This window comes from Lissotriton vulgaris, chromosome 1_1, assembly GCF_964263255.1.
Source record: "Lissotriton vulgaris chromosome 1_1, aLisVul1.2, whole genome shotgun sequence".
In the NCBI taxonomy this organism is placed as follows: domain Eukaryota; kingdom Metazoa; phylum Chordata; class Amphibia; order Caudata; family Salamandridae; genus Lissotriton; species Lissotriton vulgaris.
The window spans coordinates 279,843,256-279,870,425 of NC_141685.1; the positions used below are offsets into that span (position 1 = coordinate 279,843,256).

The 27,170-nt window shown below is 43.9% G+C and overlaps 6 pseudogenes; 3 read left to right on the forward strand and 3 right to left on the reverse strand.

Moving 5' to 3' along the window:
* Positions 1-2,357: 2,357 nt before the first annotated feature.
* Positions 2,358-2,410, forward strand: LOC147746976 (U7 small nuclear RNA; annotated as a pseudogene).
* Positions 2,411-3,737: 1,327 nt separating this feature from the next.
* LOC147746977 (U7 small nuclear RNA) lies at positions 3,738-3,790 on the reverse strand (annotated as a pseudogene).
* A 6,237-nt stretch (positions 3,791-10,027) lies between these two features.
* Positions 10,028-10,080, forward strand: LOC147746978 (U7 small nuclear RNA; annotated as a pseudogene).
* A 1,304-nt stretch (positions 10,081-11,384) lies between these two features.
* Positions 11,385-11,437, reverse strand: LOC147746979 (U7 small nuclear RNA; annotated as a pseudogene).
* Positions 11,438-14,851: 3,414 nt separating this feature from the next.
* Positions 14,852-14,904, forward strand: LOC147746980 (U7 small nuclear RNA; annotated as a pseudogene).
* A 1,132-nt stretch (positions 14,905-16,036) lies between these two features.
* On the reverse strand, positions 16,037-16,089 carry LOC147746981 (U7 small nuclear RNA; annotated as a pseudogene).
* Between the last annotated feature and the right edge of the window lie 11,081 nt (positions 16,090-27,170).

The window sequence follows — 27,170 nt, forward strand, 5'->3', positions numbered from 1 at the left end:
ACAAGACTAAAAACATTGCATGCTGGGACTGGAAGGCGCAGTACATGAAGCGACCTGCTAGGGATACATGCGATTGGTATCTACCTTTTGGGGGCGGAACAGCGCACTACTAATCAGGAGGGGGCTAGATACTTTGGGGCAGATTTATGTTGCCTGACGCATCTCTGCAAATCGGCAGAGATGCGCTGGGAAAGATACGGCGCGCAAGTTTATCCTTGCGCCACCCATGATGCGCCACATTTGCAATGCGGCGCACCATGGCGCAGGAATAAACAGATGCGTGTCGCATCTAGGGCGTAAAGTTGGCGCAGTGCTGAAGTTGTGTTGCGGCACGCAACTCCAGCACTATTCCAACTTGCCCTATCTCTAACGTGGTGCGTCAAACCTTACGCCTGCTTCAAGCAGGCGCAGGGATTTGACGCATCAGTGTTGGGAAACTGACTCAGTGAAATCTTGTAGATTTCACTGAGTCACTTTTCAGGGGCGTTCCTGCCACGGAACGCACCCCGTGTGGAAACGCCCACATGAAACCTGACGCAGGTTTCATGTGGCGCAGGGCCTTACACCGTGACGCATCTCCATAGATGCGTCACAATGTAAGTATGTCGCAACGTGGCGCAGGGTTTACGCCGCCGCTGCGTCACAAACGCAACGGCGGCGCAAAAATGCTGCAAGTCCGACATAAATCTTCCTCTTTATCTTTGATAACCACCCGACACCTGATTCACACACACCCTGGCGCTGAGGAAGACTACAGAAACGCCGAAATGCATTCGCCAAAAGCGGGTGATGGAGAATTACCTTAACTTGTGCCATGGAATAAAGGTGTTTCCACTTGCTCCCCTGTTGTGGCTTCTTCACTTTCGTCTTCAGGGGAGGTGGTTTTGTATATATATATATATATATATGAAAAGCAATCCCAACCCGTCAGTGGATGACAGGCAACATCAGGGTGCAGACCTCAGTACGCCACAGCAGACAGCCAAAACGAAGCTCACAAAGGATCCAACTCGTGAGTAGCAGTATATATCTATACTACTATTATAAAGAGAGAACTTGCACCTTTTGGCCAGGTAAACTCGGGAACCACAGCACCAATCACTACACCCAATACAGTGTTGGAAAGGGCAGTTGCAGCAGAAGGACATAGGCTATGCAGACGCCCACCATATACATTTAAAATGTAAAAGAACCGTGCCAGCAAAGTAGTCCCTTGTGGGCGTGTCTGCATTGTACTGTGGGTGTGTGTTGGGGGCGTGACAATCGCTGGGGGCATTCCGTCAGGAGTGTTGTTTTTTCTTCCCAGGTTCTATACATTCCTGCTCCCTTTAAATAGTAATTCAGTGGAGGTCCCATTCTCTTAGACCCACCCCAAGCACAGTTATGGGCAAAAATACAACTACAAGGCCCTGCAAAGCATTATGGGATAAGCTTAGCATAATTTTTAGCATTCATGAAAGGGTTTCAATGTTTTTGAATTTTACTCATCAGGGACACCTTGGGACAACGAGGTGAACTGCAGCTTGATATATAATATTTTATATGCTATTGTATTTGCCTCATCAGGGACATCTAGGGACTGCGAGGTGTACTGCAGCTTGAGATATAATATTTTAAATGCTATTGCATTTGCATCATCAGGGACATCTAGGGACATGAGGTGAACTGCAGCTTGATGTGTAATATTTTACATGCTATTGCATTTGCCTGGTAATATGCCCCAATGTTTTTACCGATTTAAGAGTGAATCAGTGGGTCTCATCAGGACCTGGTGCAAAATATAGAGGCATAAAGTAAACCCTCATTAGAATACAGAGAAATGACATCTGTTCTTTTAGACAGTTGTCCTGAACCCTCCTGATATAAACATAATAAAGTTGGACAGACTGATGAGAGCAGTTAGTTGTTCGGCGGAAAAAGAGCTCCTCAGACATGAGCGCGAGACAACTTTATCGTCATTCTGTCAAGGCCGACATTTTACCCCAATCTGTCATGTCCGCTTGCTAGCAAAATATCTTCCCGGTTTTAAGTCTTTCAACCCGATCCAGCATGGACGCCACGCCTCTCATTCCAGTGACGTCCAAACCAATGGCGAGCCATTCTAAACCAGTGAGGTGTTTGGTTTGTCGGATTTCAAGCAGGGCGTGGCCGAGGTACTAATATTTGCATATATTCTGTGCAATGCCATCGACTTCTTTTCTTTGTTTTTTTTTTGTTAAATTGTCAATAATAACTTATTTTAGTACCCTCCGATCTTTTACTCCTTTCCATTTCAATCAACAATTAATATATTAAAGGGGACCTATTAAAAGTAGGTATTTTTTAGCGCTACCAAGTGAAATTGCACTTACCATATTTAGAATAGCTCTTTACTATTTGTCTAGAAGGTTTCTTATAAAGAGAAGCCGCCACATCATTGTAAATGAAAGATATGAAGAAAGCACTCTGTTCTAATCTAGAACGGTTGGAATACTGAATAATGATATTGTGTTATAAGGATCTTGATATGAAACTCGCCGTAATAAGCAGTGGGAAATAATGTCACGGACCATTTATGGATATGTCTTACTATGCTACTCAATGGTGGGTGTTGCCAGCAGATTTTATTTATGGATATGTTTTACTATGCTACTCAATGGTGGGTGTTGCCAGCAGATTTTATATAAACGAGTACAGCGAGGTTCGTTGTTGATTGCCGAAAAGTGCCTAATTAATTTTAGCTTGTTTTGTTAACTGGATTTTTTAATTCCAGGTTACCTCCGTTCTAGATTTGCTGCTAAATAGAATGCTTTGCGAGAAGTTGTTCCTCCAGCGGTAAATCAATGATTGCAACAAGCTAAAAGTTCAACAAAACAGACTTGCACAGTGTTAAGTAGCGGGCCCTGGGCCCACTGGCTAAAGAGACACTGACACTAGTGACATCACAGTCGAGGTGCGAAATATGGATTCCGCGAGGGAAGGCCGAGTAACAATTTACTAAATATCTCTGGAGGAGCATGAAGAGGTGCAGTACCAGTGGCAGTCCCCAGGGGTCCCTGTAGAGTCTGAATAGGGCTGCACGGACACAGTACCGCAGGCTGTCCCCAGAGGTCCCTGTAGAGTTCTATAGCGGCAACTACACTGGTGATCGCAATAAAGGCCAGCTCTCTGCTTTGAAATATATATATAGATATATATATACACATATATATATATATGTATATATATCTATATATATATATATATATAGATATATATATATATACACACCTATATATATATATATATATATATATATATATATATATATATATATATATATATATATATATATATATATATATCTATATATATATCTATATATATATCTAAATATATATATACATATATATATATATGTATATATATCTATATCTATCTATCTATCTATCTATCTATCTATCTATCTATCTATCTATCTATCTATCCTTCTATTATAAAGGAAGAACTTTGAACCTTTGAGGTGGGTAAACTCGGGAACGCCAGCGCCAATCCACACACCCGATACATCGTTGTAATCGTCAGGGTGTGCAGATGGACACCCACCATTGAGTAGCATAGTAAGACATATCCATAAATGGTCCGTGACATTATTTCCCACTGCTTATTATGACGATTTTCATATCAAGATCCTTATAATACAATATCATTAATCAGTATTCCAACCGTTCTAGATTAGAACAGAGTGCTGTCTTCATATCTTTCATTTACAATGATGTGGCGGCTTCTCTTTATAAGAAACCTTCTAGACAAATAGTAAAAAGCTATTCTAAATATGGTAAGTGCAATTTCACTTGGTAGCGCTAAAAAATACCTACTTTTAATAGGTCCCCTTTAATATATTAATTGTTGATTGAAATGGAAAGGAGTAAAAGATCTGAGAGTACTAAAATAAGTTATTATTGACAATTTAACAAAAAAAAAACAAAGAAAAGAAGTCCATGGCATTGCACAGAAAATATGCAAATATTAGTACCTCGGCCACGCCCTGCTTGAAATCCGACAAACCAAACACCTCACTGGTTTAGAATGGCTCGCCATTGGTTTGGACGTCACTGAAATGAGAGGCGTGGCGTCCATGCTGGATCGGGTTGAAAGACTTAAAACCGGGAAGATATTTTGCTAGCAAGCGGACATGACAGATTGGGGTAAAATGTCGGCCTTGACAGAATGACGATAAAGTTGTCTCGCGCACATGTCTGAGGAGCTCTTTTTCCGCCGAACAACTAGCTGCTCTCATCAGTCTGTCCAACTTTATTATGTTTCTATCAGGAGGGTTCAGGACAACTGTCTAAAAGAACAGATGTCATTTCTCTGTATTCTAATGAGGGTTTACTTTATGCCTCTATATTTTGCACCAGGTCCTGATGAGACCCACTGATTCACTCTTAAATCGGTAAAAACATTGGGGCATATTACCAGGCAAATGCAATAGCATGTAAAATATTACACATCAAGCTGCAGTTCACCTCATGTCCCTAGATGTCCCTGATGATGCAAATGCAATAGCATTTAAAATATTATATCTCAAGCTGCAGTACACCTCGCAGTCCCTAGATGTCCCTGATGAGGCAAATACAATAGCATATAAAATATTATATATCAAGCTGCAGTTCACCTCGTTGTCCCAAGGTGTCCCTGATGAGTAAAATTCAAAAACATTGAAACCCTTTCATGAATGCTAAAAATTATGCTAAGCTTATCCCATAATGCTTTGCAGGGCCTTTTAGTTGTATTTTTGCGCATAACTGTGCTTGGGGTGGTTCTAAGAGAATGGGACCTCCACTGAATTACTATTTAAAGGGAGCAGGAATGTATAGAACAAAAATGCCGGCACAAACAGTTGTAACATCGGAATCTGGCTTGACGGGTAATGAATCCAGTGTTGAACCAGCGATGCACGTCGCAAGTGGGTTTAACAAGCAGACCCCTTTTCAGACCGAGTTTCAAGTCATCAGGCAATCCTGGCTACGAGGGGGGAAAAACAAGCCCCCAGAAACAAGCGTAGGAGGACTAGAAGATTCGGTGGTGGTAGTAAAGCCCAAAAGCACAACCTGGACCAACCGCAGGAGAACCAACAGGAGATAGTGGAAACAACTAATCTCACGGTGGTAAATTTAACAACAAGACCACTTACTGACTTGGAACACAAAGTGCTGAGTTTGGGATTGACATTCTGCCCTGATTCCCATCTTGAATACACTCAGACTAGGATTGATCTCTTTAGTTTCGTAAGAAAGCTGAAACTACATAAGTAATTGAATTGAATTGAATTGGATAAAAATTTATACCGCGCAAACAATAACCCGAAGGCATCAAGGCGCCTAACAAAACAAATCATAAATGTAAGCAATACACCACTACAGATACGCCTGCGCAAAGAGATGTGTTTTCAGAGCCCTTCTGAATGCCTGAAGAGTGGGTAGGGATCTTATTTCCAGCGGGAGGGCATTCCACCACTTGGGGCCCTAGGTGGTGAAGGCCCTGCCACCCCATTTTGCTCATCCGAGAGTGTAGCTAGATTCATTGTAAGGGGTTATAATCCTGTCACCCTGAACAAAACACTGTGTAAAGTAAGAGCAATGACAAGGGATATCTTATTGGGTCAAAGTAAGAACAAGAAAACAGAAGGAGGTAAATTCCAACTGATTACCCCATATTCAGCAGAGGCAAATCATTTAAAACACATGCTGAGAAAAAACTGGCATATCCTTAAAATGGATAATGTCATAGGTGGGGATGTTCCCAATTTCCCTTTGGTCACATTTAAAAAGGCCAGGTCCATCCGAGATCAATTGGTACGAAGTCATCTAGAAAAGATACCATCTAAGACTAATACCCTCAAGGTTTTTCCCGCTGTAATTAATGTAAAGCGTGTTGTAACAGCAAAAGAGCGCTTACATATACTATTCAAGACACCGGTATGGTCAAGAAAATTAGGAAGTTTATCACTTGCAGTACACCATATGTGGTGTACTGTTTTGTCTGCCCTTGTGGGTTGCGCTACATAGGTAGTACAGTGCACCCATTTAAAATGCGGATATTAGAACACATGAGGGCAATAGACAAGGTGGACCAGGCATATCCAGTCGCAAGACACTTTACGGAAAACATAAAAGTGATCGGAATCAGTTACTCTGTTTTGGACTTGACCTAGTTCCTGATAATATCAGAGGGGGGGATCGATTAAAGAAACTTCGAAGATTGGAATCGAGGTACATTATTGACCTCCATACCAAAACCCCTTGGGGTATGAACAGTGGGGAAGACCTCATGGTGCACACTGGAACATAAGTATTGGATGATAACACAATGATGACACTGCTAAAGATGCGGGGACTGTGACAGCTCTATTTGTATATATGTATATTTGTATGTATGTATATAAGAAACAGTGTTTTGATCTAAATCTGGATGAAATGATGTTATCTTTTTGGATTTGAGATTAACTTGTGATTTTGAATTTTTATTTCAAGTCAAGAGATGTGCCTTGGTGGGCTCTATGAATATGAATTTGATAAGAGAAAAAATGAAATAAGAGAAAAGTATAGAAATGTTTATACAGAAAAGATGGTATGTTAATGGTTAACTTGTTTGAACACAGACCTGAATAACATCAAAGGGAGGATAATAGCCGATACACGGCTCAATTTTGTTTGGAAACCGAGTAATTCAATATATAAAAATGAGAATTTTACATGTGGGATGATGATAACTTGCTTATATCTCACAGAGTTGATTTTACTTGGGTAATGGAGTATATAAAGTGTATGTGAAAATGAATAACATACATAAGATCGATCATATTTATGACAACATATATCACTCCAAGATGGCGCTGGTTAATGTCAGTAAGCTATAGTCCTTCCTTTATTGCGGGGATAATGTTTTAAATACATGCCGATGTCTAGTGGCTACTGACATCGAGAAAGGCTGTGTGCCGAAACGCGAAAGCGTCTGTCTGTTGTTGTAAAATAAAACAACCTTTGGAAATCAACCCTGTGAGTGTGGATAATTCTTTTGCAAGTGGGGAAGAATTTGGAGCACAATATATATATATATATGGAGACTTTTTTTTTCAAGGTTGAGACAGTATATATATATATATATATGCAGTATGTAATCGTCCGAACACAACCAAGCTTGCCGTGCAGAAGGAAGAAGCAAGACCCAAAATCTTGGTGATGTTATTTTATTGCCCAACACCAGTCAGCCATGACGCGTTTCGGCTCTCAAAAGCCTTGATCACTTGTATTTATATTTTTATACATATATTTATATATATATATATATATATATATATACATGTATATATATACATACATATCCAGTGTCGCGCACAAGAGGCCCCCGTTTCTACAAGCAGGCTCTGGTTCACTGGTCTCTACTTCAGTGGACTTTCGTTTTGGATCTGGGTTGCAGGAATTACCAGAGCCCACCTACTAGCCCCGGAAGAGATGGGGCGGTGCTGAGGCCATTTGACTTCACATTGGGCGAGGTATGATTGCTATCCTTGCCCCCGCCTAATGGATCCCCGGGATATGGAGGTTGAAACGGTTGGGGACTGGAGGAGACATCGCATTCCAGTGGCATCAGGACTTGGGGGTTCTTTACCAACGTAGTGCCAATCCACCCTGCACAGTATCCACCAGACAAGACTAAAAACATTGCATGCTGGGACTGGAAGGCGCAGTACATGAAGCGACCTGCTAGGGATACATGCGATTGGTATCTACCTTTTGGGGGCGGAACAGCGCACTACTAATCAGGAGGGGGCTAGATACTTTGGGGCAGATTTATGTTGCCTGACGCATCTCTGCAAATCGGCAGAGATGCGCTGGGAAAGATACGGCGCGCAAGTTTATCCTTGCGCCACCCATGATGCGCCACATTTGCAATGCGGCGCACCATGGCGCAGGAATAAACAGATGCGTGTCGCATCTAGGGCGTAAAGTTGGCGCAGTGCTGAAGTTGTGTTGCGGCACGCAACTCCAGCACTATTCCAACTTGCCCTATCTCTAACGTGGTGCGTCAAACCTTACGCCTGCTTCAAGCAGGCGCAGGGATTTGACGCATCAGTGTTGGGAAACTGACTCAGTGAAATCTTGTAGATTTCACTGAGTCACTTTTCAGGGGCGTTCCTGCCACGGAACGCACCCCGTGTGGAAACGCCCACATGAAACCTGACGCAGGTTTCATGTGGCGCAGGGCCTTACACCGTGACGCATCTCCATAGATGCGTCACAATGTAAGTATGTCGCAACGTGGCGCAGGGTTTACGCCGCCGCTGCGTCACAAACGCAACGGCGGCGCAAAAATGCTGCAAGTCCGACATAAATCTTCCTCTTTATCTTTGATAACCACCCGACACCTGATTCACACACACCCTGGCGCTGAGGAAGACTACAGAAACGCCGAAATGCATTCGCCAAAAGCGGGTGATGGAGAATTACCTTAACTTGTGCCATGGAATAAAGGTGTTTCCACTTGCTCCCCTGTTGTGGCTTCTTCACTTTCGTCTTCAGGGGAGGTGGTTTTGTATATATATATATATATATATGAAAAGCAATCCCAACCCGTCAGTGGATGACAGGCAACATCAGGGTGCAGACCTCAGTACGCCACAGCAGACAGCCAAAACGAAGCTCACAAAGGATCCAACTCGTGAGTAGCAGTATATATCTATACTACTATTATAAAGAGAGAACTTGCACCTTTTGGCCAGGTAAACTCGGGAACCACAGCACCAATCACTACACCCAATACAGTGTTGGAAAGGGCAGTTGCAGCAGAAGGACATAGGCTATGCAGACGCCCACCATATACATTTAAAATGTAAAAGAACCGTGCCAGCAAAGTAGTCCCTTGTGGGCGTGTCTGCATTGTACTGTGGGTGTGTGTTGGGGGCGTGACAATCGCTGGGGGCATTCCGTCAGGAGTGTTGTTTTTTCTTCCCAGGTTCTATACATTCCTGCTCCCTTTAAATAGTAATTCAGTGGAGGTCCCATTCTCTTAGACCCACCCCAAGCACAGTTATGGGCAAAAATACAACTACAAGGCCCTGCAAAGCATTATGGGATAAGCTTAGCATAATTTTTAGCATTCATGAAAGGGTTTCAATGTTTTTGAATTTTACTCATCAGGGACACCTTGGGACAACGAGGTGAACTGCAGCTTGATATATAATATTTTATATGCTATTGTATTTGCCTCATCAGGGACATCTAGGGACTGCGAGGTGTACTGCAGCTTGAGATATAATATTTTAAATGCTATTGCATTTGCATCATCAGGGACATCTAGGGACATGAGGTGAACTGCAGCTTGATGTGTAATATTTTACATGCTATTGCATTTGCCTGGTAATATGCCCCAATGTTTTTACCGATTTAAGAGTGAATCAGTGGGTCTCATCAGGACCTGGTGCAAAATATAGAGGCATAAAGTAAACCCTCATTAGAATACAGAGAAATGACATCTGTTCTTTTAGACAGTTGTCCTGAACCCTCCTGATATAAACATAATAAAGTTGGACAGACTGATGAGAGCAGTTAGTTGTTCGGCGGAAAAAGAGCTCCTCAGACATGAGCGCGAGACAACTTTATCGTCATTCTGTCAAGGCCGACATTTTACCCCAATCTGTCATGTCCGCTTGCTAGCAAAATATCTTCCCGGTTTTAAGTCTTTCAACCCGATCCAGCATGGACGCCACGCCTCTCATTCCAGTGACGTCCAAACCAATGGCGAGCCATTCTAAACCAGTGAGGTGTTTGGTTTGTCGGATTTCAAGCAGGGCGTGGCCGAGGTACTAATATTTGCATATATTCTGTGCAATGCCATCGACTTCTTTTCTTTGTTTTTTTTTTGTTAAATTGTCAATAATAACTTATTTTAGTACCCTCCGATCTTTTACTCCTTTCCATTTCAATCAACAATTAATATATTAAAGGTGACCTATTAAAAGTAGGTATTTTTTAGCGCTACCAAGTGAAATTGCACTTACCATATTTAGAATAGCTCTTTACTATTTGTCTAGAAGGTTTCTTATAAAGAGAAGCCGCCACATCATTGTAAATGAAAGATATGAAGAAAGCACTCTGTTCTAATCTAGAACGGTTGGAATACTGAATAATGATATTGTGTTATAAGGATCTTGATATGAAACTCGCCGTAATAAGCAGTGGGAAATAATGTCACGGACCATTTATGGATATGTCTTACTATGCTACTCAATGGTGGGTGTTGCCAGCAGATTTTATTTATGGATATGTTTTACTATGCTACTCAATGGTGGGTGTTGCCAGCAGATTTTATATAAACGAGTACAGCGAGGTTCGTTGTTGATTGCCGAAAAGTGCCTAATTAATTTTAGCTTGTTTTGTTAACTGGATTTTTTAATTCCAGGTTACCTCCGTTCTAGATTTGCTGCTAAATAGAATGCTTTGCGAGAAGTTGTTCCTCCAGCGGTAAATCAATGATTGCAACAAGCTAAAAGTTCAACAAAACAGACTTGCACAGTGTTAAGTAGCGGGCCCTGGGCCCACTGGCTAAAGAGACACTGACACTAGTGACACAGTCGAGGTGCGAAATATGGATTCCGCGAGGGAAGGCCGAGTAACAATTTACTAAATATCTCTGGAGGAGCATGAAGAGGTGCAGTACCAGTGGCAGTCCCCAGGGGTCCCTGTAGAGTCTGAATAGGGCTGCACGGACACAGTACCGCAGGCTGTCCCCAGAGGTCCCTGTAGAGTTCTATAGCGGCAACTACACTGGTGATCGCAATAAAGGCCAGCTCTCTGCTTTGAAATATATATATAGATATATATATACACATATATATATATATGTATATATATCTATATATATATATATATATAGATATATATATATATACACACCTATATATATATATATATATATATATATATATATATATATATATATATATATATATATCTATATATATATCTATATATATATCTAAATATATATATACATATATATATATATGTATATATATCTATATCTATCTATCTATCTATCTATCTATCTATCTATCTATCTATCTATCTATCCTTCTATTATAAAGGAAGAACTTTGAACCTTTGAGGTGGGTAAACTCGGGAACGCCAGCGCCAATCCACACACCCGATACATCGTTGTAATCGTCAGGGTGTGCAGATGGACACCCACCATTGAGTAGCATAGTAAGACATATCCATAAATGGTCCGTGACATTATTTCCCACTGCTTATTATGACGATTTTCATATCAAGATCCTTATAATACAATATCATTAATCAGTATTCCAACCGTTCTAGATTAGAACAGAGTGCTGTCTTCATATCTTTCATTTACAATGATGTGGCGGCTTCTCTTTATAAGAAACCTTCTAGACAAATAGTAAAAAGCTATTCTAAATATGGTAAGTGCAATTTCACTTGGTAGCGCTAAAAAATACCTACTTTTAATAGGTCCCCTTTAATATATTAATTGTTGATTGAAATGGAAAGGAGTAAAAGATCTGAGAGTACTAAAATAAGTTATTATTGACAATTTAACAAAAAAAAAACAAAGAAAAGAAGTCCATGGCATTGCACAGAAAATATGCAAATATTAGTACCTCGGCCACGCCCTGCTTGAAATCCGACAAACCAAACACCTCACTGGTTTAGAATGGCTCGCCATTGGTTTGGACGTCACTGAAATGAGAGGCGTGGCGTCCATGCTGGATCGGGTTGAAAGACTTAAAACCGGGAAGATATTTTGCTAGCAAGCGGACATGACAGATTGGGGTAAAATGTCGGCCTTGACAGAATGACGATAAAGTTGTCTCGCGCACATGTCTGAGGAGCTCTTTTTCCGCCGAACAACTAGCTGCTCTCATCAGTCTGTCCAACTTTATTATGTTTCTATCAGGAGGGTTCAGGACAACTGTCTAAAAGAACAGATGTCATTTCTCTGTATTCTAATGAGGGTTTACTTTATGCCTCTATATTTTGCACCAGGTCCTGATGAGACCCACTGATTCACTCTTAAATCGGTAAAAACATTGGGGCATATTACCAGGCAAATGCAATAGCATGTAAAATATTACACATCAAGCTGCAGTTCACCTCATGTCCCTAGATGTCCCTGATGATGCAAATGCAATAGCATTTAAAATATTATATCTCAAGCTGCAGTACACCTCGCAGTCCCTAGATGTCCCTGATGAGGCAAATACAATAGCATATAAAATATTATATATCAAGCTGCAGTTCACCTCGTTGTCCCAAGGTGTCCCTGATGAGTAAAATTCAAAAACATTGAAACCCTTTCATGAATGCTAAAAATTATGCTAAGCTTATCCCATAATGCTTTGCAGGGCCTTTTAGTTGTATTTTTGCGCATAACTGTGCTTGGGGTGGTTCTAAGAGAATGGGACCTCCACTGAATTACTATTTAAAGGGAGCAGGAATGTATAGAACCTGGGAAGAAAAAACAACACTCCTGACGGAATGCCCCCAGCGATTGTCACGCCCCCAACACACACCCACAGTACAATGCAGACACGCCCACAAGGGACTACTTTGCTGGCACGGTTCTTTTACATTTTAAATGTATATGGTGGGCGTCTGCATAGCCTATGTCCTTCTGCTGCAACTGCCCTTTCCAACACTGTATTGGGTGTAGTGATTGGTGCTGTGGTTCCCGAGTTTACCTGGCCAAAAGGTGCAAGTTCTCTCTTTATAATAGTAGTATAGATGTATATATATCTATATCTATATCTATCTATCTATCTATCTATCTATCTATCTATCTATCTATCTATCTATCTATCTATCTATCTATCTATCTATCTATCTATCTATATATCTATACTACTATTATAAAGGAAGAACTTTGAACCTTTGAGGTGGGTAAACTCGGGAACGACAGCGCCAATCCACACACCCGATACATCGTTGTAATCGTCAGGGTGTGCAGATGGACATAGGCTATATAAACTTAATAAATATACGTTATTTAAAAAATGTACTGGAAAAAAAAGTAGTCCCTTGGAAGAAGTGCCGGCCTAGACGTGCGTGCTGACGTGAGGAGCGCAGGGAGGAGCGGCGTCCAGGAGCGAGGAGGACCGGCGGACATGGAGAGGGGAGGAGCGGCGTACAGGCGGCGAGGAGCGGCGGACAGGCGGGGAGGAACGGTGAGCGGCGGAAATATGAAGCAAAAAATGACAATCGTGAGCAAGAGGAAGCAAACGGAGCATTACAAAAGTGAGCCAAACGGTGCATTACAGGAAGAAAAAGTTACGTGTGCAGGTTACAAAAGCGTCAAAAGTAAACATAGAGGTATAGGAGGAAAAATGGACGTGTGCAGGTTACAAAAGCATACAAAGTAAACATAGAGGTATAATACTGCAATATATGGAGGAAGGCTCCGGGAGACCCACGGACAACGTCGGGGCGGGCGGGGGCCCTGAAGCCTAATTGCTCCCGGACAACGTCGGGACGGGCTGCTAGTATATATATATACTACTATTATAAGGAGAGAACTTGCACCTTTTGGCCAGGTAAACTCGGGAACCACAGCACCAATCACAACACCCAATACAGCGTTGGAAAGGGCAGTTGCAGCAGAAAGACATAGGCTATGCAGACGCCCACCATATACATTTAAAATGTAAAAGAACCGTGCCAGCAAAGTAGTCCCTTGTGGGCGTGTCTGCATTGTGCTGTGGGTGTGTGCTGGGGGCGTGGCAATCGCTGGGGGGCATTCCGTCACGAGTGTTGTTTTTTCTTCCCAGGTTCTGTACATTCTTGCTCCCTTTAAATAGTAATTCAGTGGAGGTCCCATTCTCTTATAACCACCCCAAGCACAGTTATGGGCAAAAATACAACTAAAAGGCCCTGCAAAGCATTATGGGATAAGCTTAGCATCATTTTTAGCATTCATGAAATGGTTTCAATGTTTTTTAATTTTACTCATCAGGGACATCTTGGGACGACGAGGTGAACTGCAGCTTGATGTATAATATTTTAAATGCTATTGCATTTGCCTCATCAGGGACATCTAGGGACTGCGAGGTGTACTGCAGCTTGATATAAGATATTTTTAATGCTATTGCATTTGCATCATCAGGGACATCTAGGGACATGAGGTGAACTGCAGCTTGATGTGTAATATTTTAAATGCTATTGCATGCCTGGTAATATGCCCCAATGTTTTTACCGATTTAAGAGTGAATCAGTGTGTCTCATCAGGACCTGGTGAAAAATATAGAGGCATTAAGTAAACTCTCATTAGAATACAGAGAAATGACATCTGTTCTTTTAGATAGTTGTCCTGAACCCTCCTGGAAGAAACATAATAAAGTTGGACAGACTGATGAGAGCAGTTAGTTGTTCGGCGGAAAAATAGCTCCTCAGACATGTGCGCGAGACAACTTTATCGTCATTCTGTCAAGGCCGACATTTTACCCCAATCTGTCATGGCCGCTTGCTAGCAAAATATCTTCCCGGTTTTAAGTCTTTCAACCCGATCCAGCATGGACGCCATGCTTCTCATTCCAGTGACGTCCAAACCAATGGCGAGCCATTCTAAACCAGTGAGGTGTTTGGTTTGTCGGATCTCAAGCAGGGCGTGGCCGAGGTACTAATATTTGCATATTTTCTGTGCAATGCCATGGACTTATTTTCTTTATTTTTCCTTGTTAAATTGTCAATAATAACTTATTTTAGTACCCTCATATCTTTTACTTCTTTCCATTTCAATCAACAATTAATATATTAAAGGGGACCTATTAAAAGTAGGTATTTTTAGTGCTACCACGTGAAATTGCACTTACCCTATTTAGAATAGCTCTTTACTATTTGTCTAGAAGGTTTCTGATAAAGAGAAGCCGCCACATCATTGTAAATGAAAGATATGATGAAAGCACTCCGTTCTAATCGATAACTGTTGTAACACTGAGAAATGATTATAGGAATTTGATATGAAACTTGTTTAAATAAGAAGTGGGAAATAACGTCACGGTCCATTTAAGGATTTGTCTCACTATGCTACTCAAAGGTGGGTGTTGCCAGCAGATATTATATAAAAGAGTACAGTGAGGTTCGTTGTTGATTGCCGAAAAGTGCCCAATTAATTTTAGCTTGTTTTGTTAACTGGGTTTTTTAATTCCAGGTTACCTCCGTTCTAGATTTGCTGCTAAATAGAATGCTTTGCGAGAAGTTGTCCCTCCAGCGGTAAATCAATGATTGCAACGAGCTAAAAGTTCAACAAAACAGACTTGCACAGTGTTAAGTAGCGGGCCCTGGGCCCACTGGCTAAAGAGACACTGACACTAGTGACATCACAGTCGAGGTGCGAAATATGGATTCCGCGAGGGAAGGCCGAGGCCGAGTAACAATTTACTAAATATCTCTGGAGGAGCAGGAAGAGGTGCAGTACCACTGGCAGTCCCCAGAGGTCCCTGTAGAGCTCTACAGGGACCTCTGGGGACAGCCTGCGGTACTGTGTCCGTGCAGCCCTATTCAGACTCTACAGGGACCTCTGGGGACTGCCAGTGGTACTGCACCTCTTCCTGCTCCTCCAGAGATATTTAGTAAATTGTTACTCGGCCTCGGCCCGCTACTTAACACTGTGCAAGTCTGTTTTGTTGAACTTTTAGCTCGTTGCAATCATGTATTTATCGCTGGAGGGACAACTTCTCGCAAAGCATTCTATTTAGCAGCAGATCAAGAACGGAGGTAACCTGGAATTAAAAAATCCAGTTATCAAAACAAGCTAAAATTAATTGGGTAATTTTCGGCAATCAACAACGAGCTCACTGTACTCGTTTCTATAAAATCTGCTGGCAACACCCACCATTAAGTAGCATAGTAAGAGATATCCATACATTGACCATGACATTAATACCTACTTCATATTAAAGCGAGTATGAATCAGGATCCAAGTAACACAGTATCATTTTTCAATGATCCAACTCTTCTAAATTAGATTATAAATTCTTCATATCTTATATTTACCATGGTGTGGCGGCTTCTCTTTATAAGAAACCTTCTAGACTAATAGTAAAGAGCTATTCTGAATGTAAATGTGCACTTTCACTTGGTAGGGCTAAGAAGTACCTACTTTTAATAGGTCGGTTTTAATATATTAATTGTTGATTGAAATGGAAAGGAGTAAAAGATCTGAGGGTACTAAAATAAGTTATTATTGACAATTTAACAAAGAAAAAAAAAAGAAAAGAAGTCCATGGCATTGCACAGAATATATGCAAATATTAGTACTGCGGCCACGCCCTGCTTGAGATCCGACAAACCAAACACCTCACTCGTTTAGAATGGCTCGCCATTGGTTTGGACGTCACTGGAATGAGAGGCGTGGCGTCCATGCTGGATCGGGTTGAAAGACTTAAAACCGGGAAGATATTTTGCTAACAAGCGGCCATGACAGATTGGGGTAAAATGTCGGCCTTGACAGAATGACGATAAAGTTGTCTCGCGCACATGTCTGAGGAGCTCTTTTTCTGCCGAACAACTAACTGCTCTCATCAGTCTGTCCAACTTTATTATGTTTCTACCAGGAGGGTTCAGGACAACTATCTAAAAGAACAGATGTCATTTCTCTGTATTCTGATGAGGGTTTACTTTATGCCTCTATGGGGCATATTATCAAGGGATTTATCTCCGCTTTTTTGGCTTTAAAAGCCAAGAAAGCGGAGATAAAATTATCTCCCTATCAGCAACAGGGTGCTAACACGCAAATTCGCATGTTAGCACCCTTTTTCTGTACGCTTCCCCTTGCATCTCTAATGAGATGCAAAGGGGGCAGTTCCAGAGAAAAATGATGGGAGAAATGTTGTTAAGCAACATTTCTCCTATTATCAAGGATTTCGCTAACCCTGTTAGTGATAAAAAAAGCAGCGCTAACCGCGGTTACATAGCTGCCAAGGTTTCAGATTGCTATGAGTGACATTTTCATAATTTCAGTGTAATTATGAGTGACATTTCTACGACTATGAGTGACACTTTCTCGCTAGCAAAATCAAGCAGTAAAAGGCGAGGGAATCATATAAATGTCAGAAATTACATTTATTTGAGCAAAGCTGCTAATGTTTCAGATTGCTTATGTGTGACATTTTCATAGATTTGGTGGATTTACAAAAGACATTAAACAACTAAATGAATGACACTTAGAGCTACACTTCTTGTGGCCGAATTATGCAATGAAGTCCATGAAAACAGACACATTTCAGAAATCACACTGAGTTCAGCAATAAGAAATGCGAACTCCGTAGCAGGTGCTTTTAAAGCAATTATAATTTTTTCTAAATAATCAGCAACCTCCACCCCAACCTCAGCTTCAGGTGCGGCTGAACCACAAAAATCAAAGGGTTCTCTTTGACAAAAGCAGCAACCCACTGAGCTCTCTACATATAATACAGTTCATTACAATACAATATGCTGTTAGACTTTCTTTGCAGTATGCATATAAACTCTCTGCTCTACTTAATAGTGAGTGAAAACAGCCATGAGACAAACTCTGACAGTTCTCTAGCGGGGATATTAATCATCTGCCTTAACTCTGACTAAGCAAGTCTCACAGTGCTGGGAAAATAAAGGCTGCTGCTTGTAGTGCCACTGTCAAGTAAGGATAATTAAACCTTTAACTAAACCAGCAGTTTGATGATTTATTAGTACAGACAAAACTCAGAGATGGCCTGCATTTACAGCACAAACAGACAACTAGAAAGCGCTATGCTGTGCTGGAGGCCCCCTCCCCATTCTCCTAAAAAACATTTTGAGTTTCATCAGCGAATTATTAAATGAATATCTGACTTACCTGGTGTGGTCTCCTGATAGTCAGAATGATCCACTGAGAGGAGCTGCCTGAGTGTCACAGCGGAGATCGTTAGCCTGTCTCTTCCTAAAAGTCAGCCAGCCGTGTTGCAGTCTTAACCTGTGCCACCTGCTCTCACTATGAGAATCACGGTTGCATGGTGAGTTCGGCCCGGGGCACTAGTTGGGCTCTGACTGGCTGGGCAGGGCACAGACAGCAACAGTATGTGCCCAGGTCATGAGGAGGTGAACAGGTGATCGATTGTCACCGGCTTCCTCCTTTCACTCTGGGCCATGCATCGGGGCGCGCAGAGGAACAGCAATTAATTCCTGGGTGCCTTGGGGCCCGGCTGGCAGGCACGAAATGAAACATCCTGTCAGACTGTACAATCGAATGAGGACCTGACAAGGCCCAGGAAGGCGGGAACATCTACTAAAAGTAATTGTGGCGCTAGTTTCTTTGGCATAAGAAAGCCTTCATCCAATAAGCAATTATTGCATTGGTAAGTATGCGCCTCTGCAGAGTTAGAGACAAGCAAAAGTAAGCTGCGTCTCTCATCGATCCTTTGTCCGTGCACGACCCTTCCATAGAGAGAATCTGCCACTCACACCAACCTTGGGGTAGGGGGGGAATGAATAAATCCTCTCGGCTTGTTCTGTTCTTACTCTGCCCCATGCTTACTGCGCCGGCCGGCGTGACTCTCTATGCCAGTGAGGACGGGCCCTCTCACCGGACCGCGATCTCTTGTGACTGCATGATGCAGCAGGGCTAGGCCCTGTCTTTCACCAGTGCCCTCGAGTTGGCTGGCCCCGGCTGCTCGGAAATAAAATTGCTGACGGGCGGCATTGCCTTTATTATTTAGATCCTGACCTGGGCCTGTCCTGTCCTAGCGTGGCGAGGCGACCTGATTGCAGGACAGGACAGATCTGAGGTGCTAAAGTTCGCTCTGGCCCCGTCATTCATATGGCTGCTAGACTGTAGTGCAGCACCCCTCTCCGGCCACGTTGTGTGTTCGGTTGCGGCAGATTCTTGCATAATTAGGGCCCGCGGCCGGCCCTCTCTAAACGCGGAATGTGAGGCAGCTAACATCACTGTCTGCAGTCCGCCCAACCCGCGCTACGTGTGGCTGTGCACCTCATCTGTTGTCCAAGTCAAGTCCTGAAGTACAGTGTAAATGCCGCGACGGGCGAGGATATACCTTGGCGCCCGTGGTCCGAGTGCCTAACTGTGTCAGCCAGCATCGTGCTGAGAAGGTGGCCCCGCCCCCCTAATTAATTACAACTGTGTCCTGTGTCAAACATCAGCCGTGGCGCGGCAGGAAATTACAGCGCCGCGGCCAGCCTGGAGCCAGCATTGTTACATTGTAGCCGCCTAGCGCTACCGCACTCTCACTCAGCCCACAAGCTGAGATCAGCCATTACAACATAACAGATGAACTATTTATGAACGAGAGCAGCTGCTGGCACTGGCAACAGCACGTCTCTTGGACTCGGAGCAGCAGGAGCCGTGCACAGGCGCCTCTGGTGGCTCGAGTTTATGAGTCGGCAAAATGCGTGATAATGCATTTCAGTGCGGTGTTGTGGAACACCGCACTGAAATGCGTGAGTGTCACACCTGTTGCGTGATACTTGACAGGACTGCAGATGCGAAGCATTGTACCGATATTGCCCCATGGTGCGCCGCATTGTAAATGCGCCCCATCCATGGTGGCAGAGGCATGGCGCACAATAACTGGCGCATCCCTGCTGATATGCAGGGATAAGCTAGTTATTGTAAATCTGCTCTTTTGTGTACTGCATATTATTAAGTATGAGTTAGCATATTTAAGATATGGTATCAATCATATATGTGCTTTTAATCTTTTATATTTGATCACAATCTTGGAACTTTTGTAAGATTTTAATTAATCAAACAAATAAAATAAATTGAAATAGAAAACCTTGTATGACTCCACAGTGACCTCACGCTGCGGGCTGTACATTTTGCAGCTGACTACAGGGACATCTAGTAACGAGCTGAGGTACTGCACCCTCACGCTTCTAACACAAGTCTACAGCCTGTTGTGCTCATTTTCCAAACAAAGGAGTAGATGAAGAAATCATCCACATTCATGACGATTTTAATTATGATGAGAATATATATTTAACTGTAGTTTGGAAACTTGAGGTTCGTGATAGGGTCGCACCACCCTCGAAGCCAGAAGGCACAAATAAATTGACATATTTGTCAACAGGTGAGAGAGATTGCGCGTATAACGCACTGGACACTCGGAACAGACATGAATCCTTTCTGCAGAGCCAAGTAACAAAACAATTCGAAAAGAGAAGGGCCGCCATTTATGCAGCCAATCAAACAAAGTTCCCTTATAAGGATATCTGTGCAGGAAATTACGTCGGCAGGAACCACAATCCTCTTAGAAATTTGCATGACCAGAATCCTTTGCGAAGAAAGAACGTTTAATTGTCATCTGAATACATACATTCTTTAAGAATAAATCATATCTTATTATTGATACCTTCATTTATTATGTGTATGGATTTTTTTAATAAGGTGCAATTAAAAGACCATAATATCAGTGTGATATAAATTGAGTTTGTACCCTTCTTCGACAATTTTTTTTTGTCAAAATGGTTGTGTTTTTCTCTCATTTGTAGAATTCCGTCACTGCACTTCGTGTGAAAGTGATGAAGCTGCTTATAAATATTGAGAGTAATATTTGTAGATGTTTTGCACTGCAGGGTGCCAATTGACTTGTTAAAAATAGATTTTAATATAGTCGCATTAATACGTTTACTCCGCGTCGTTATGGGCTCGTCCACATGGGTCTGGTTAAAGGGAAAGTTTATCCAGCTTCTTTTTTCGTACTGAGCCCATCCACAAATCACGTAGGGGCAGATATACAAGCCCTTTGCGCCTCTTTTACGCCGCCGTTGCGTCATGACGCAGCGACGTCGCAAAAGATGCACCATGCGTAATGACGCAGCGATGGCGCAAAAGATGCACCATAGTGCGGGGTTATTACAAGATGTGCCACGTTGTAAAGCCTGCGCAGGTTTCATGTGGGTTTTTCCATGGGGGGGCTCATGTAAAGCGCTCCAATACCTTAGGGTCGAGTATATAAAATCTGCACACAAAAACAATTATAACGTGCCTCTGTTATGTTTGTTCAGGTCTATCCTATGGCGCTTGTGCCCTAGGATCATCTGTTGTATCTTCTTATGTACTTTGTGGGGCCTGGAGTATTGCGGCAGAATTGTTTGCTTCTGCGCTTTCTGCTTAGGGACTTTGGGGCAGATTTACAAGAAAGTGACTCAGTGTGGAACACATGCCATTTGGCTGCGTCGCACGGAGTCACTTTCAAGGCACAGGGATACGACATATTTACAACAATATTGCATCTCTGTGCTTCTCCCTGTGCTGAGGCACAAACTGCTTCCATGCGCCGGCGCAGACACCCTTGCACCATGGTGCAAGGATGCCTGCGTGGTGGGGAGATTGTTTTTGAGCAGGAAGGGTTCCCTTCCTGCACAAAAACAATCTGAAATGCTGTTTTACAACTTCTATATGTGCTGCATTAGTACACATAGAAGTAAAAAAGCTTAATTGTTTCAATGATTGTTTATGTGCATTAAGTGAACCCTTCCTATACATAAAACAATCAGTAGAGGGTGATTTCATCTTTTAATGTGTGCTGCAGAATGCAGCACACATGGAAAGAGGAAAAGAAAACTTGAAGAAATTAATACATCTCTCCTCGTTGCGCCTCCCTACGCCTCCCCATGCGAGGCAAAGCATTCACACACATTTTTTCCAGATTTACAATTCCTCGTAAATCTGGAAATGTGTCTGGTTCCATGGGTGTTGCGTGGGAACACCCACAGCAACACCCATGGAACAACCCTTTCACGCAAAGTAAAATCTGCTGATTGGGGAGTTCTTTTGGACAGGGGGCCCTTTGGGGTCCACCACTGGCCTCCCTGACCTCTACAGCCCTGGGCTGACTGAGGCAGGGTAGAGAGGGGCAGGTTACCTGCTCCAGACTGGGTCCCACCTTGGAAGGGTCCACTGACATCAGGGGTTCTGCCAGGCTAGGCCTGACTATCTCTGGGGCAGTTTCTTCACAAGGGGTAAGATCAGTTCCCTGAGGAGGCTGATCCTTTCCTAAAGTCTGGTGGGAGGGAGATTTATCTTCCTCCTCAGTGCTCTCTGAGTGGAGTGATCCATAGTTTCAGGCTTCACAACACTATCATCTGTCTGAGTTTGAGCTGTGGCCATCACAACTCTACCAACCTTTTCAGGAAGGGACTCAGTTTGGGTATGGGCGGTTACCATCACAGCCCTGCTAACCTTTTCAGGGAAGGAATCGGTCTGAGATTGGGCTGAGACTGGCACAGCCCTCCTATCCTGTTCAGGGAGGACATCTTGGACTGGGGCTGTGGCCATCACTGCCCCACTAACCTTACCATGGAGGTGTACCATTTTAAAATGGATTTCTTGCTCTACCTCAGCCCATGCTGAGATCTCTAAATCATTCCCCGGTAGGCAATATACAGGCAAGTTTGATGACACTGCCACTCTCTTGGAGTCAGTGACACCTCCCCAGCAGAGATTGACCACTGCCATGGGATGATCTCTCTGCACTCCATCAATGTTGGTCACCTGGTATATGGCTCCAGGTATAAGTTGCCTTGAGGGGACTAGGCTCTCAGTCACCATGGTGATGCTAGCCCCTGTATCTCTATAGGCCTCAACTTTCAGACCATTGATGAGGGGCTCCTGTCTGTACTTGTCCAAAGTGTTGGGACAAGCTGTGAAGTTGGCAAACCCCATGCCAGTCTCACAGACAAGACAAGAGTATCTAAGTCAGGGGAACTGGTTAGGCCAGAGTCCCCAGGAACTCCCAAAGTAAATCCACCCAAATTCTTGGGGGCACTCCCACCACCTGGGGGATTACTACTAGTAGTAACAGGAGGCTTGGAAGTGTTACTTGGGGGTATATTCTCCTTATTGTTGTTGGCCCTTGCGCAACTGCTGTCAGTTTTCCAATGGCCTACCTGTTTGCAGGTATGGCAATAAGGTTTCTTCTGGGTATTGGAAGGATTCTGGGACCCACCCCCTTCTGGGGATTTTCGGGGCCCTGCGGTTTGATCTGTAGATTTATTCTCACCCTTCTCTTGAGGCTTGGTTGATTCCTTCTTTTGGTCACCACCTTGGTTCTTAGGCCTAATCCTGGTTCTGACCCATTTGTCTGCCCTCTCACCCAATTCTTGTGGAGAGGTCAGATCAGAGTCTACCAGGTGCTGGTGTAATAACTGGTTCTGACAATTATTTAAGCCTTGCTCTCTCATAATTAGATTAGACAATCCTGTGTAATCAGTAACCTTACTTCCCAGTAGCCAGCCTTCCAAAGCCTTAGTGGCACAATCAACAAGTCAGTCCAATCCTGAGACTGAGTTTTCTGGGCGTCTCTGAACATCAACCTGTACTGTTCAGTTGTTAAGCCAAACCCATCAATCAGTGTATTCTTCAGGACTTGGTAATTGTTAGCATCCGCAGCTCTAGTAGTGAGGAGCTTATCTCTACCTTTACCTTCAAAGGAGAGCCACTATATAGCTGCCCACTGACTCTGGGGGATGCACTGGACAGTGCAGGCCCTCTCCAGAGCAGTCATCCATTTGTGGATGTCATTCCCTTGCTTAAACGGGGGCACTATTTTACTCAGGTGTCTAGTATCAAAACTCCTGTCTCATCTCTAGGGATAATGCTGCCACCAGTGGGGTCTGCCCCACTCAATTTCTGCTCTCTGGCAAAGGCAAGTCTTTCTTTGGCAAGGGCAAGTTCTTCCCTCTCAATCCTCAGATTGACTTCCCTCATCTTAGCTTCATGCTCTCTTCTCTGGGGGATGTCATCCCTCTCTGTGAAGATGCCTGAGAGACATGGGTGTGAATAGATCTGTTAGAGCCTCTGGAGTGAGACCTAACTCGTCTATTCCCAAGGTTAAGCCTGCCTGAGGATGGGCCTGGGGCTGCCCCAGTTCCATTCTCATGTATGCTTAAGTTGGCCCTGCTAAGTCTGCTGACTCCTCCCTGACCATGGTTTACCTCTCCATCAGATGAGTCTCCATATTCCTCTACTTCATCAGTTTCAGGGAGATTAGAGTCCTCCTCTACTGGGGGTATGGTTCCCTCTGTAGGGTCAGATGGGCCTGGATTAGAAGCCCTTCTGGCATCAAATGTCTCTAAGAGACCTATCAGAAAAGGAATTGTAGGGTTAGAACCCTGTTTTAGTTTCCTGGAGGTACACAATTGTCTCATCTCCTGGAAGCAAAGGGCTGCATAACTTGACATGACCTGTGGAGGGTCAATATCACCAAGGGGAGCCACTGTGTTCTCTCCTGTGATAGACATGCTTTTCTAGTGAGGTGTAAGTGGTGCACTTACCTACACTATGGGTTTTCCCACTGATCCCTTGCTAAGAGTTGTAGTCAGGGTGTGCTACTCCCTTTCTACTACAACAGCTGGTTCAGTAGAACTCAGAGTATTTCTAAGCTTGTTATATGTACCTATGGTACCTTATGTGATCTTTCAAATGATATCTCAAGATTATATTTGGTAAAAACAACAGCAAGCTCAAATCCCAACTACTGCACACCAATGTGAGAAGTTGGCCTGATATATGATTCTCACTAGTTCTAGTGATCACCTTGTATCAGTCCAAACAACCCTTATGGTGATTGGTTGTAAGTCAACCTTATAGACCAGCTATCCTAATGGTAGCATGGACAAAGCAGTCTTAGGCTAAACTCTTTTGGCATGTGAAGCCAGCTGTTTTACCACATATAACCCCTTGAATACCAAATGAAAGGACACCACACAGGTTGTTATGAAAATAAACAAGATATTTATTAACTAACATACACCTCTGAACTCTTTATGAGATCAGAGGGCTAAGCACATGACAATCTCTTGGGAAAAATATGTTTAAGTTGCACAAATTACAATGGTGCCCTAGGGGCACGACAAACCATATACTAAGTAAGTGGAATGTGAAAGTCGATAAAAGGAATGGAGCTGCCCAGAAGCTGTAGGATCGCTGGAACCATGCTACACTAACTCTAGGTAGGTAATAGGAGGCCCACGGAACGCGTGTGCAGAGTGTGAACTCACACGCGAGATGCGTAACAGTGTCTAGGAACAGTACAGTTCAAGAAAAAGGCGAGTACGGACAATCCTGACTAGGTAAGACAAAAACGACTGTGGAACAGGACACTAGGAGAGTCAAGCTACCCTTGAGCACCGAAATGCTCGAGCTACCTCACCGACAGGCTGCGGGAGCGTAGGTGCCAAGTCGTGTCGGGTTCCGGCGCTGAAATCTATGGAGCCTGGAAGAAAAGATGCTGCAGGCAATCAGGAGGAAGATGTCCGGTGTGATCCAAGGGTGGATCAGTGAAGGGAAGAACCTGAAAGCAGAGGGGACAATGTTCAAAGTCACTAGCCAGTGACTGGAGTGGAACCAGGAGTGGAACCAGATGTAGTCGTCGCGATCAGGTTTGGGTGGACGCTTGTCTCTGCAGCCACGTGGACCAGGTCGTGTCTTTGATGACCAGGATGGAGGCACGAGCTGTCCCACGCAGGCTCTCGCTGTCGGCGGTGTCGGCTTTGGATTCAGAGTCAACAGGGCTTGGCCAAGGCAACCCACACGGTGAGTGGAAACGACGTCTGGAGTGGACCAGGAGGGTCCGGGGTGCTCCTTTTTTTGAAGGGAGCAAGGGCCAGTCTGGAGCAACCAGACCAGCAGTGAAGATTTTGGAGTTCGTCGTCTAGGAGGTCACTAGCCAGCCGGAAAGTGACCAGACAACGCATCAAGCAGCAAACAGGCAGAAGGGCCCCACGCAGATCTCGTGGATACTGGAGGGCTGGTCTTCGGTGCAGGAGCTGCTCGGGTCGGGGCTTATCAGTCCCCAAAGCACTTGGACGAGGTTACCTCAGAAGTCGTGCTGGAGCGAAGTGCTGCTTCTTTCAAGATGGCCGGTCCCACGTGTCTCGTCGCACCCACGGATCTCAGCTGTGCTGCAGATGTAGGTAGAGGTCGGAGAGGTCTGGGAATCCGGGTCTCGTCGGGCTCTGAAGTCTGGATCCTTGAAGAAAGATGACAAAGGGAAGCCGCTGGACGCTGATGGTGCCTGCTTGTGCAGGGTGGACACTCCTTGCCCACAAGGGAGATTTCTTCAGTCTTCTGGGAAGCAGAACGTAGAAGTCCGGAGTTTCTTCTTGTAAAGTTGTTCAGGATAATCTAATTTGGAATGGGACCAGCTCCTACCTTTATCCGGCTAAAGGGGGCTGTACTACGACTAGGTCCCTCCTCTGGGTGGGACCAGGAAGGGGGTGGTTACACCCCCCATCCTTTGTCCGGTCTTGCGACAGAGCTGGGGCTGGAGTGCCCCAGGAACTGGTTTAGACCGGTGTATGCACAGGGACACCTTGTGTGCCCCAGGCATGTCTCATTCCTTTCAGCCCTGTCCAACCTAATACACAAAATCCTGTCTGGGGTGGTGCTAGCACCTCCCAAGGCAGGAAACCATTTGTCCAAGCCTCCCTCACTGGAAGGACTCCCATCAGCAGGAGGTCAGACTTGTGTCTGTGGTTTCAGCATCCATTTTGTGATGCTGAGGCTCGAGTTACCTTTTACCGGGGTTCACAGTTACATACATGTCGTGTCCCTCTAGAAGGGTGGAATGCTACCCCCGTCGCCAGAATTGGCGAGGGGGTAGTATTCCAATTCGTATGACACCTTACTCGACATGTTTTGATAATGCTATACCAAAGTTGGCAATAACCGCGAGGATTATAATACACTTAAGAGTATATGGTATAGCGTTATCATGGAAACAGCTAAAGGACCTGGTTCCGAAAGCTGCAGACAGGCTCAGCTCATGCTAGAGCACCATCTCAAATAATTCCAAGTGCTCTGCCTTCAGGATTGATAAGGCTTGCCATAGGAGTGACTGATAGGAGGATATGGTCCATTTTAGGGTTAGATATAGGGATACTATATCTAAAGCAAAGGTTGATTACACCACCTTGCCCCAGCTGATTGATCAGCCAGTTGTGTCAGATTTGGATGGCCAGCCAGGGGTGGCATAATACATGATGCAGCCCCTGGTAGGCCCTGAGTGCACCTATACCCTGGGTACCTGGGGTACACTGTACAGGGACTGATAAGGTGACTCAGTATCCAATTAGATATGTACCTAGAGTACACGGAATCCATTTTACAGAGAGAGCAGTGGGCCTGGGGTCCTGAATAGCAGGGCCCCAGGTCAACTA